This window comes from Mustela nivalis, assembly GCF_964662115.1.
Source record: "Mustela nivalis genome assembly, contig: HAP1_SCAFFOLD_2857, whole genome shotgun sequence".
Classification (NCBI taxonomy): Eukaryota; Metazoa; Chordata; class Mammalia; order Carnivora; family Mustelidae; genus Mustela; species Mustela nivalis.
In genome coordinates, this window is record NW_028133808.1 from 1 (window position 1) to 12,767 (window position 12,767).

Here is a 12,767-nt window from a genome sequence, read left to right on the forward strand (position 1 = left end):
GCCTGAGCCCAGGAAGCCGGGCACAGAGAGAGGAAGAGGGTGTCTTACACAGATTCCATGCTGAGCCTGGAGCCCAATGTGGGGATTAGCCTCACAAGCCTGAGATCATGACCTGAGCAGAAATCCAGAGACTGATGCTTAACTGACTCTAGCACCCAGGCGCCCCTCCACTGTTTTTTTTTTAAAGATTTTATTTATTCATTTGAGAGATCACAAGTAGGCAGTGGGTGGGGCTGGGGATGGAAACAGGCCCCCATCAAGCAGAGAGCCTGATGCGTGGCTCAATCCCAAAACCCTGAGATCATGACCCGAGCCGAAGGCAGAGGCTTAACCCACTGAGCCACCCAGGCTCCCTTCCACTGTTATTTTTATTAACTCCTGCTTTTACCTTTATTCTTTCCTTCAGATATCTTTGGTTATAGGATGTTTTTGTAACTTTTTTTTAAAGATTTTATTTATCCATTGGACAGACAGTAGTAGTAGACACAAGTAGCCAGAGGGGCAGGCAGAGAGAGAGGAAGAGAAACAGGCTCCCCGCTGAGCAGAGAGCCTGATGTGGGGCTCGACCCCAGGAGCCTGGGATCATGACCCAAGCCGAAGGCAGAGGCCTTAACCCACTGAGCCACTCAGGTGCCCCTTTTGTAACTTTTTTTGAAGATGAGTTTATTGTAAAGCTCTTTGTTATGCCCATGTAAGGATATAATTTCCCTCTACTACTACTTTGGCTGCAGAATCAGTACCAAGTATCAATATGTGGTGCTTTTTTTTTTGTTTGATTCTACACAGGCTTCCATTTACTTTCTGATGCCTTCTTTGATCACTAACCTAAAATGTATTTTATTTTTTAATCTTATTTTTTAATAAATATTTTTATTTATTTATTTGACAGAGATCACAAGTAGGCAGAGAGGCAGACAGAGAGAGAGAGGAGAGAGCAGGCTCCCCGCCGAGCAGAGAGCCAGATGCAGGGCTTGATCCCAGGACCCTGAGACCACGACCCAAGCCGAAGGCAGAGGCTCAACCCACTGAGCCACCCAGGTGCCCCTTTAATCTTATTTTTATACATACAACAAATGTATTAAAAAATCCACAGATTGTAAGTGTAGAGCCCAGTGAATTACCACAAATCTAATGCTCGCATAACTAATACATAGGTCAGAGCAAACACTGGCAGCACTTCTAAAGCCTCCCTTGCACTCCTCTCACAATCCCTACCTGTTACTATGCTGGTCATTCATTTGTGTGTAATCAGTGGCTTCAGTGGTAGCGTTAAGTAGTGAAATGATGAAGACCACCTGGCCCTCAAGACCTAAAGTATTTGCTGTCTGGCTCTTTACAAGGAAGACTTTCCAGATCCTTGGATTAGCTTATTAAATTTATTAATGTTTCCATCTTTTGTGTCCTGTTTAAAATTAATTTTCCTACTCTAAGGCCAGATAGATAATCTCCTCTGTTATTTTTTAATTTTTTTTTTTTTGGCTTTCACATTCATGCCTGTTTTAATTGACTTGATATTTACTTTTGTTTGTTTAGAAATTTTAAAAAATATTTTATTTATTTTTTTGACAGAGATCACAAGTAGGCAGAGAGGCAGGCAGAGGGGGGGGGAGGTAGGCTCCCTGCTGAGCAGAGAGCCCAATATGGACCTCAATCCCAGGACCCTGAGATCATGACATGAGCCAAAAGCAGAGGCTTAATCCACTGAGCCATGCAGGCACCCTGTTGAGAAATCTTTTTATCATTAGGGCATTGCATCTTTTTCAGAACAAGTATAATTTACAGAAATTATAGATGGCAGCTTTTTATCAAATATCAATGTTTAGCAATGTTTTGTTTTGCCAGAATATTATTTCAGTTGTAAAAACCATCTTCAGTTGCAAAAATTAATCAAAAACCTTACTAGAGGGTGATTAAGCGGTGCATCTGGTTAGTGTCTAACTCTTGTTTTCCACTCAGGTCATGGTGTTGAGGTGGGGAGATTGAGCCTCACATTGGGCTCTGTGCTTATCACAGAGTCTGCTTGAGATTTTTTTCTCCCTCTGCCCCTCCTGCTTGTGTGCTCGCTCTCTCTAAAATAAATAAATAAATCAAGGGGCGCCTGGGTGGCTCAGTGGGTTAAAGCCTCTGCCTTCAGCTCTGGTCATGATCTCAGGGTCCTGGGATGGAGTCCCACATCAGGCTCTCTGCTCAGCAGGGAGCCTGCTTCCTCCTCTCTCTCTCTGCCTGCCTCTCTGCCAACTTGTGACCTCTCTTTGTCAAATAAATAAATAAAATCTTTTTAAAAATAAAATAAATAAGTAAATCTTAAAACAAAAAACTCTTTGGATTTAACTTGATTTTACCAATATCCTAAGAAGTCTTAAGCTGAACAATATTTTAAGTAGGAAAACACAAACTTTTAAATAGTTTGGTATACTGTTTCTGTGGTTATAAACATATATCGACTGGTTTCTTTTATAGGAAATCTGATGAGTTTATCACATCAAGCATTACATAATCCAGGATAAGAGCTAATTACCTTCTAACTATAGTATTCTATGTAACAATTGCAAATATCAAAGGTATTTACTGGCTAATAAATGCTACAAAATTTGAAACAAAATATGTTTACTGGATTGTTTTTCAGATTGCAGCTGCTCCTTAAGGATTTCCTATAAATAAAATCTCCAAAGCAATTCATGTAGGGCTTAGTTTAGATCAGTACTTTTTTTTCTCGTTATCACTCCCCTTCCCATGCCCCACCTCCCTGCAGTTGCACCATATTATTAAAAACATTAAGTGCCTGGGATGTATGCTTCAGAAAGACAGTGATTGAGTGATTTCAAATAACGTGGAGTTCTTCATGTAAAAAAAGATGTTTTTTTTAATTTTTAATTTTTATTAGCATAGAATGTATTATTAGCCCCAGGGGTACAGGTCTGTGAATCGCCAGGTTTACACACTTCACAGCACTCACCATAGCACATACCTTCCCCAGTGTCTGTAACCCAAACACCCTTTCCCTAACTGCCCCCCCCCAGCAACCCTCAGTTTGTTTTGTGAGATTAAGAGTCTCCTATGGTTTGTTTCCCTCCCGATCGCATAAAAAAGATGTTTTGTAGTCACAATTACTTCAAAAAGTAATTCTATCCAAATAACCTGGCATGCTATGCTTTAGCAATTAGAGTACCATGGTTTTGACACCTGGCAGTTTATAAGTTATTCAAATGTGAAATGCTAAACGATGTGAACAGCTCTTCTCTCTTTGGAGTGCTACAAAGTTCCAGGTTGACTTTATTTTTCTGATAACATCTTAAGCCCACTTTATAGCATACTAAGTCATAAAGGACAAATCCAGGGAAGATAATACCTTTCCTAAGTTACAAAACTGTAGCAAATTAGTACAGTACTCTTTAATACAATAAAATTCTTTGTTGTTGTTGTTGTTGTTGGAGTTATGTATTACTTTAGTAATAATTTTCACTCCAAAAATGTCATTTAAGTACCAAACAAAACACTGTGGTCTTTAATGGTGGTTTATAACAGAGCAAGTTATTTTATACAAATCAATATCTTTTAAAACTGTAAAACTTTTTCTGTTTTAGAGATTTTACTTAGAGAGTGCGAACAAGTGTTCACATAAGCAGGGGGAAGAGGCAAAGGCAGAGGGAGAAGCAGATTCCCTGCTCAGTGGGGAACCTGATGTGGGGCTTGAACCAAGGACCCTGAGATCATGATCTGAGCCAAAGACTGATGCCTAACCAACTGAGCCTCCTAGGTGCCCCTATAATTTCTCTCTCTCTTTTTTAAAGCTTTCCCTAATGCAAGCTCTTTAGGTTTACTGTAGCAAGATAATTATATGTATTTAGGTGGCTCAGCTTTGTTCTGGGGTTAGTCCAAAGCTGGGAAGAGTACTAATGCATGAAAAGCTTTACAGTTCTGCATTAAAGGAGATGTAATATGCCAATATGATTTTCTAGGTCCTTTTCAGAAATTGCTAAATTTTCACATAACTACTAGAATCCTCAGGAATTAGATGGACATTTCAAACAATACTACTTTCAGATGATCCCTTTTATTTAGAAATCTGCCTCCTCTTTGTTTTGATCAAAAATCATACAGTTTTTCTTCAGCTTATTAAGAAATATCCTACCTAAAATATATTTCTGATTTTTAAATAACAAGTATATTGCCAGCTTGCAGAGATGTGGGGAGCGGGTGTATCGTGTAACAGCTTTCATCCTCATTTTTCTTACAAACCCTGCCACTGCCATTGGTGTCTTCATGCTCCCTCTTGCTGAAGCTGCCAAGTCTTCAGTCTCAGCATTTAATTGATGTATTACCCATTCCACTGTTTCTTGGCCTTTATTGGCATTTGAAGATACCATGCTTGCCATCAGTCTTTCAAGGTAACTGCTAAGACTGACTCCTTCCTCAGTGATCACAACTTCTTGAGTCAAAATATTTTTTTCTGGGTCCTGAGGGTGTGGTTTGTGTATAAACTGCAGAAACCGTATTTGTAAGTGAAATATTAGTAGATTTAAGTTCCATCATTTTCTCTGCAGAATCAAGTACAGAGTGTTCTTGCACAAATGTTTTATTTTTTGCTGCAATGTGAGATTTCACAATGGAAGGCAGCCCCCACTCTGTGCTGAGAAGTCTTTGGCTGTACAGCTTTCCAGAGTGATCTGTATGTCTGTCCAGTACATCACCTCCAACCACATTTGGGCCTTTCTGTGTTGCAGCTGTAATAGTTTCCAATGGGTGGTCAAAGACGTGGTCTGAAGTCCAGATCTTCATGGTGCCGGCCACTTGCACAATGTCCCTGGTGTTCACTTTTATTCTTTCTTTTTAATATTTATTTTATTTATCTGAGAGACAGAAAGAACACGAGTGAGAGGATGGCCATAAACAAATCTTAGTAAATTTAGCAAAACCAAAATTGTGCTATGCTCTCTTAGCACAAGGAAATCAAACTGCAAATCAGTAATAGAAAGGCAGTAGAGGGCACCCGGGTGGCTCAGTGGGTTAAAGCCTCTTCCTTCAGCTCAGGGCATGATCCCAGGGTCCTGGGATTGAGTCCAGAGTCAGTCTCTCTGTTCAGCGGGGAGTCTGCTTCCCTTCCTCTCTTTCTCTGCCTACGTGTGATCGGTATCTGTCAAATAAATAAAATCTTTAAAAAAAGGCAATAGAAAAATACCTAAACACTTCAGAATTAGACAAGACACATGTAAGTAAAGCATGAATAAAAGACAGCCCAGAGGAAAATTTAAAAAATAACATACAGAAATGTCAGGTATCAGTCTCACTGGAGTTTCCTATATCTCCCTATATGTGATGAGTTGTATTTCTCTTGATACTTGTTTTCTTTTTTGTGATTCTTTTTTAGTATTCTTACTATGATGCTTCTTGGCATGGATCTCTGTTTATCTCAAATGGAGTTTATCTTCTTGAATTTGCATATTATTTTTCACTTAAATTTGCAGGATTTTGCCATCATTCTTTTGAATGATTTTTCTCCTCTCACTCTTCCTTCTGTTCTTTTGATATTTCCATTATGAATATGTTGGTGCAGGTAGCACCTTTTTTCATTTGTTTGAGGCTTTCTTCAGTTTTATTTATTCTTATTTCTTTTGTGTAAATGATATCTAGTGATGTATCTTCAAGTTTACTAATTTGTCTTCTATAAGCTTGAATCAACGAGCCTGTCTAGCAAATTTACAGTGCAGATATTATAATTCTCAAATTGAGAATTTTTGGTTCATTCTTTTCAGTTTGTTGATGTTCTCTATGTGATGAGGGTGCCATCATTACCTTCCTATACTTCCTTGAACATGGTTGCCTTTTGGGGGTGTTTGTAAAAGCTGCTTTCAGAAGTGCTAAGTCTGATATCTGGACTCTTTCAAGGGCAGTTAGCTGCCTGCTCCTTCCCCCATATATGTGAAATTTTCCTCTTTGTCTTATGAATCACAAGACAAAGCTCTTTCTTTCTTTCTTTCTTTCTTTCTTTCTTTCTTTTTTTTTTTTTCCTTTGGACAAAAGGGATATTTTAGATATTTTGTACCTAGCCTTATACTGATTCCTTCTTTCTCTGAAAGGGCCCATTGTTATTTTTCCTTGCTTATTTATTTGTTTAATGACTGGGTTGGATTATTTAAAGTCCTTTCCTTCCACAGTGTACGTCTCTAATGACTCTTGTCAGAGGGCTCTGCCTTGGGGGTGCCCAGTGTTTCTAGGATGACAGATAGTTTTTCAAAGTGTTAGAAAGGAAAACCTGATGGAACTTGAATGAGAAAAAGACACACAGTTACCGTCTGTTTCAATATCTCTCTCCTGATAAATAGAAGAACACTGAGTAACGAAATTGACTTAATTGACATTTATAAAATATCCCCTACCCCTACACACAAATAAACCAATGGAATACACATTCTTTTCAGGAAAGCGTGAACATAAACCAAGGTAGATCGCATTCTAAGATCTAAAACAAATCTCAATTAATTTAAAAGGAGTCAAGTCATATAAAATATTTTTTCTTACCAGAGTAGAGTTAGATCTAGCCAAATTAAAAATCAATAACAGAAAGAGCTGTAAAATTCCTAAATAGTTAGAAAATTAATGGCACACTTTTACATAACTTGAAGGTTCAGAGAAGAATTTGAAGGGTAAATTAGAAACTATTTGAGCTGAATGTTCATGAAAACAGAATTAGTAGGAAATCAACATATAGGAAATTTTTATATTAGAAATGAAGTATGTTTTGGGATCAAGGTGATGCTGGCCTCATAAAATGAGTTTGGAAGTTTTCCTTCCATTTCTATTTTTTGGAACAGTTTCAGGAGAATAGGAATTAGTTCTTCTTTAAATGTTTGGTAGAATTCCCCCGGGAAGCCGTCTGGCCCTGGGCTTTTGTTTGTTTGGAGATTTTTAATGACTGCTTCAATCTCCTTACTGGTTATGGGTCTGTTCAGGCTTTCTATTTCTTCCTGGTTCAGTTGTGGTAGTTTATATGTTTCTAGGAATGCATCCATTTCTTCCAGATTGTCATATTTATTGCCGTAGAGTTGCTCATAGTATGTTCTTATAATAGTTTGTATTTCTTTGGTGTTAGTTGTGATCTCTCCTCTTTCATTCATGATTTTATTTATTTGGGTCCTTTCTCTTTTCTTTTTGATAAGTCGGGCCAGGGGTTTATCAATTTTATTAATTCTTTCAAAGAACCAGCTCCTAGTTTCGTTGATTTGTTCTATTGTTTTTTTGGTTTCTATTTCATTGATTTCTGCTCTGATCTTTATGATTTCTCTTCTCCTGCTGGGCTTAGGGTTTCTTTCTTGTTCTTTCTCCAGCTCCTTTAGGTGTAGGGTTAGGTTGTGTACCTGAGACCTTTCTTGTTTCTTGAGAAAGGCTTGTACCGCTATATATTTTCCTCTCAGGACTGCCTTTGTTGTGTCCCACAGATTTTGAACCGTTGTATTTTCATTATCATTTGTTTCCCTGATTTTTTTCAATTCTTCTTTAATTTCCCGGTTGACCCATTCATTCTTTAGAAGGATACTGTTTAGTCTCCATGTATTTGGGTTCTTTCCAAACTTCCTTTTGTGGTTGAGTTCTAGCTTTAGAGCATTGTGGTCTGAAAATATGCAGGGAATGATTCCAATCTTTTGATACCGGTTGAGTCCTGATTTAGGACCGAGGATGTGATCTATTCTGGAGAATGTTCCAGACAAGGATCCCACCAAAAAAGAGAGCTATAGACCAATATCCTTGATGAACACAGATGCGAAAATACTCAACAAAATACTAGCCAATAGGATTCAACAGTACATTAAAAAGATTATTCACCACGACCAAGTGGGATTTATTCCAGGGCTGCAAGGTTGGTTCAACATCCGCAAATCAGTCAATGTGATACAACACATCAATAAAAGAAAGAACAAGAACCATAGGATACTCTCAATAGATGCTGAAAAAGCATTTGACAAAGTACAGCATCCCTTCCTGATCAAAACTCTTCAAAGTGTAGGGATAGAGGGCACATACCTCAATATCATCAAAGCCATCTATGAAAAACCCACCGCAAATATCATTCTCAATGGAGAAAAACTGAAAGCTTTTCCGCTAAGGTCAGGAACACGGCAGGGATGTCCATTATCACCACTGCTATTCAACATAGTACTAGAGGTCCTAGCCTCAGCAATCAGACAACAAAAGGAAATTAAAGGCATCCAAATCGGCAAAGAAGAAGTCAAATTATCACTCTTCGCAGATGATATGATACTATATGTGGAAAACCCAAAAGACTCCACTCCAAAACTGCTAGAACTTATACAGGAATTCAGTAAAGTTTCAGGATATAAAATCAATGCACAGAAATCACTTGCATTTCTCTACACCAACAGCAAGACAGAAGAAAGAGATATTAAGGAGTCAATCCCATTTACAATTGCATCCCAAACCATAAGATACCTAGGAATAAACCTAACCAAAGAGACACAGAATCTATACTCAGAAAACTATAAAGTACTCATGAAAGAAATTGAGGAAGACACAAAGAAATGGAAAAATGTTCCATGCTCCTGGATTGGAAGAATAAATATTGTGAAAATGTCTATGCTACCTAAAGCAATCTACACATTTAATGCAATTCCTATCAAAGTACCATCCATCTTTTTCAAAGAAATGGAACAAATAATGCTAAAATTTATATGGAACCAGAAAAGACCTCGAATAGCCAAAGGGATATTGAAAAAGAAAGCCAACATTGGTGGCATCACAATTCTGGACTTCAAGCTCTATTACAAAGCTGTCATCATCAAGACAGCATGGTACTGGCACAAAAACAGACACATAGATCAATGGAACAGAATAGAGAGCCCAGAAATAGACCCTCAAATCTATGGTCAACTAATCTTCGACAAAGCAGGAAAGAATGTCCAATGGAAAAAAGACAGCCTCTTCAATAAATGGTGCTGGGAAAATTGGACAGCCACATGCAGAAAAATGAAATTGGACCATTTCCTTACACCACACACAAAAATAGACTCAAAATGGATGAAGGACCTCAATGTACGAAAGGAATCCATCAAAATCCTTGAGGAGAACACGGGCAGCAACCTCTTCGACCTCTGCCACAGCAACATCTTCCTAGGAACAATGCAAAAGGCAAGGGAAGCAAGGGAAAAAATGAACTATTGGGATTTCATCAAGATCAAAAGCTTTTGCACAGCAAAGGAAACAGTTAACAAAATCAAAAGACAACTGACAGAATGGGAGAAGATATTTGCAAACGACATTTCAGATAAAGGACTAGTGTCCAGAATCTATAAAGAACTTAGCAAACTCAACACCCAAAGAACAAATAATCCAATCAAGAAATGGGCAGAGGACATGAACAGACATTTCTGCAAAGAAGACATCCAGATGGCCAACAGACACATGAAAAAGTGCTCCATATCACTCGGCATCAGGGAAATACAAATCAAAACCACAATGAGATATCACCTCACACCAGTCAGAATGGCTAAAATCAACAAGTCAGGAAATGACAGATGCTGGCGAGGATGTGGAGAAAGGGGAACCCTCCTACACTGTTGGTGGGAATGCAAGCTGGTGCAGCCACTCTGGAAAACAGCATGGAGGTTCCTCAAAATGTTGAAAATAGAACTGCCCTATGACCCAGCAATTGCACTATTGGGTATTTACCCTAAAGATACAAATGTAGTGATCCAAAGGGGCACATGCACCCGAATGTTTATAGCAGCAATGTCCACAATAGCCAAACTATGGAAAGAACCTAGATGTCCATCAACAGGTGAATGGATCAAGAAGATGTGGTATATATACACAATGGAATACTATGCAGCCATCAAAAGAAATCAAATCTTGCCATTTGCAACAACATGGATGGAACTAGAGCGTATCATGCTTAGCGAAATAAGTCAAGCAGAGAAAGACAACTATCATATGATCTCCCTGATATGAGGAAGTGGTGATGCAACATGGAGGCTTAAGTGGGTAGAAGAAGAATAAATGAAACAAGATGGGATTGGGAGGGAGACAAACCATAAGTGACTCTTAATCTCACAAAACAAACTGAGGGTTGCTGGGGGGAGGGGGTTTGGGAGAAGGGGGTGGGATTATGGACATTGCGGAGGGTATGTGATTTGGTGAGTACTGTGAAGTGTGTAAACCTGGTGATTCACAGACCTGTACCCCTGGGGATAAAAATATATGTTTATAAAAAATAAAAAATTAAAAAAAAAAAAAGAAATGAAGTATGTGTATAGTATTTCATTGATTTCATTATTTTCCTTATGATCTTTATTACTTACTTCTCTTACTGCTTTTGGGTTTATTTCTTACTTCTCTTACTGCTTTTGGGTTTAATTTTCTCTTTTCTAGGGTTTATCCTCTATAGAGAATATAATCCTACATATATGCATATAATTTTATTTTAAAAATTTTTATCTATTTTGCAGACTGCCTTCTTTAGCAGGGGCCTTCCTTGTGATCCATTTCTTCTTTCTTTAGTTTTATTGTCATTTTTTCTGCTCTGTCATCATGCCTTTTTCAATGCTATTTATTAAAATTCCAGTGAAGTCTCTTTTCACTTTGGGCTCTCTGTCAGTCTGCCTGGACTACTATAACAAAACACCACAGACTGGGTGACTTAAGTAACAGAATTTTGTTTTCTCACACTTCTGGAGTTTGTAAAGCCAAGTTGAGGGTGCCAGCAGGGTTGGTTTCTGGTGAGCCATATCTCTTCAGCTTGCAGACAGCACCCTCTTGCTGTAGCCTCACGTCACTTTTTTTGTGTGTGTGTGTGTGTGCACATGGTGGGAGCAAGGAAGTTGGTGTCTCCAACTTCTAATAAGGATGCTGTTCCTATTAGATTAGCCCTACACCCTGATGACCTAATTCAACCTTAATTGCATCCTTAAAGGCACTGTCTCCAGATACAATCACATTGGGAATTAGGGCTGCAGCATATGAATTTGGGAGAGGGGCAATTCAGTTCATATCTGGCTCCTTGTAATTTAAGTCTATTCCAAGGTCACATTGTCCTTTTTGCAATATTATTCCTCACCTAGATCACTAAGCGTTGTGTCCTTAGTTCCCATATACTCTTGGAGTTCCCTGAGTGGTCTGATTGTCATGTATCAGAACTGACATGTCATCTCAGTATTGCCCCACTCATAGTGGGACTTCCCCTTTCTGGGAATGATTCTATTTACATTTAATTATCTCTGAGTTCCCTCTCTCTTCTTTATGTGTGGTTGCTATAGTATGTAGCTGACTCTTACAATGGATATGGGTTCATTATCAGTTTCTTCTGTATTTAAATGTTTCTTTTCTTAGTGGTGATTTGAATTTAGTAGTACTTTGTATCTCCTAGTTATGCCAAAGTCGTGGGTTGTTGTAGATAATTTTATTTGCTCTCCTTATATTGATCCATACATTTGTTTAGAGGGGAGATGGAGACATTCAGATTTTAACAGGTGCTGTTATTTTTTAGACATCAGAATGCAGATGTACACATTGTAATAGCCAGTTTCTGCTCCTTTTTTGCACTGTGCAAGGCTTTTGTTTCTTGTTTTCCTTTCTGTTTTTTCATATCAAATTCAAGAATAGAAAAAAAATTATGTGCTTAAAATTATTTTCTTCTCTGGAGACTAAAAAAGAAATCCAAGTCAGCTATAATATAGGGCATTTGTATATATATTGTATTCTGTAAAAAATGTGTTAATATGGGCACCTGGGTGGCTCAGTGGGTTAAGCCACTGCCTTCGGCTCAGGTCATGATCTCAGGATCCTGGGATCGAGTCCCGCATTGGGCTCTCTGCTCAGCAGGGAGCCTGCTTCCTCCTCTCTCTCTGCCTGCCTCTCTCCCTACTTGTGATCTCTCTCTGTCAAATAAATAAATAAAATCTTTTAAAAAATGTGCTAATATTTCTATGTAAGGTTAATTTTTCTTATTTTTAGAAATCTGGAAAACTGATCATAAGAAAGAAAGAAGCCACAGAAACCAGCCTAAACATGTGTGGGAAGTTGCATTCATCAATAATAAAACACTAACTAAAGAACAAGGTAATGTAGTAGAAAAACCACTTAACTTGGACACAAAGTCTTTTCCTTCCAGAAGAACCCTCTGTCAGTGGGACTCATGTGGAGTGAATTTCAGCTGTATTTCAGAAGTGTTTATTGATAAGAAAAACTATTTAGGAAAAAAGACTGATGAATTTAATGCCTGTGGGAAATTGCTACTCAGTATTAAACATGAGAAAACTCATACTAGAGAGAAAAGTGAATTTTTTAAAAATGGTAAAACGTTGAGTCATGATGAGGACCCTATTCATCCTGAGAAGATTCAAATGTTAGAGCAAAATTTTGATTATAATACTTATCAAGAAACCTTCCTTGAAAATGCAATATTTAGTACATACAAGAGAGAGATTGCAGAAGGTAATGACTGTGAATGTAATGAATATGGGAGAACCTTCTTTGATAACTCCTTCTTAGTCCATCAGATAAATCCCTCAGAGGAAAATCACTGTGGATTCAGTGGTTGTGGAAAATCCTAATGTATAAAATCTACCCTTTTGAAACATCATGGGGCACATATGAAACACTATGAATGTAATCAAAGTGGGAATGATTTCGGGAGGAATTTATGCCTTTCACAACTTCAGAAACCTTATAAAGGAGAAAAACACTTTGAATGTAATGAATGTGGGAAAGCGTTTTGGGAGAAATCCCACCTCACTTGACATCAGAGGATACACACAGGA

The 12,767-nt window shown here is 38.1% G+C and overlaps 1 protein-coding gene and 1 pseudogene across 4 annotated transcripts in view; one reads left to right on the plus strand and one right to left on the minus strand.

Annotated features, from left to right (window-relative positions):
* The first annotated feature begins 906 nt into the window (after nt 1-906).
* LOC309858591 (zinc finger protein 37A-like) overlaps nt 907-12,767 on the plus strand; it is a 39,609-nt gene continuing 27,748 nt past the window's right edge. For all 3 annotated transcript variants that reach the window (XR_014308261.1, XR_014308262.1, XM_082751306.1), the window contains exons 1-2: nt 907-1,038; nt 11,962-12,066. The gene's annotated coding sequence lies outside the window, so the exon portion shown is untranslated. The remainder of the gene's footprint in view (nt 1,039-11,961; nt 12,067-12,767) is intronic.
* Nucleotides 3,521-5,983, minus strand: LOC309858590 (PRELI domain containing protein 3B pseudogene; annotated as a pseudogene). The gene has a single exon. The product of its transcript is annotated as a PRELI domain containing protein 3B pseudogene (transcript).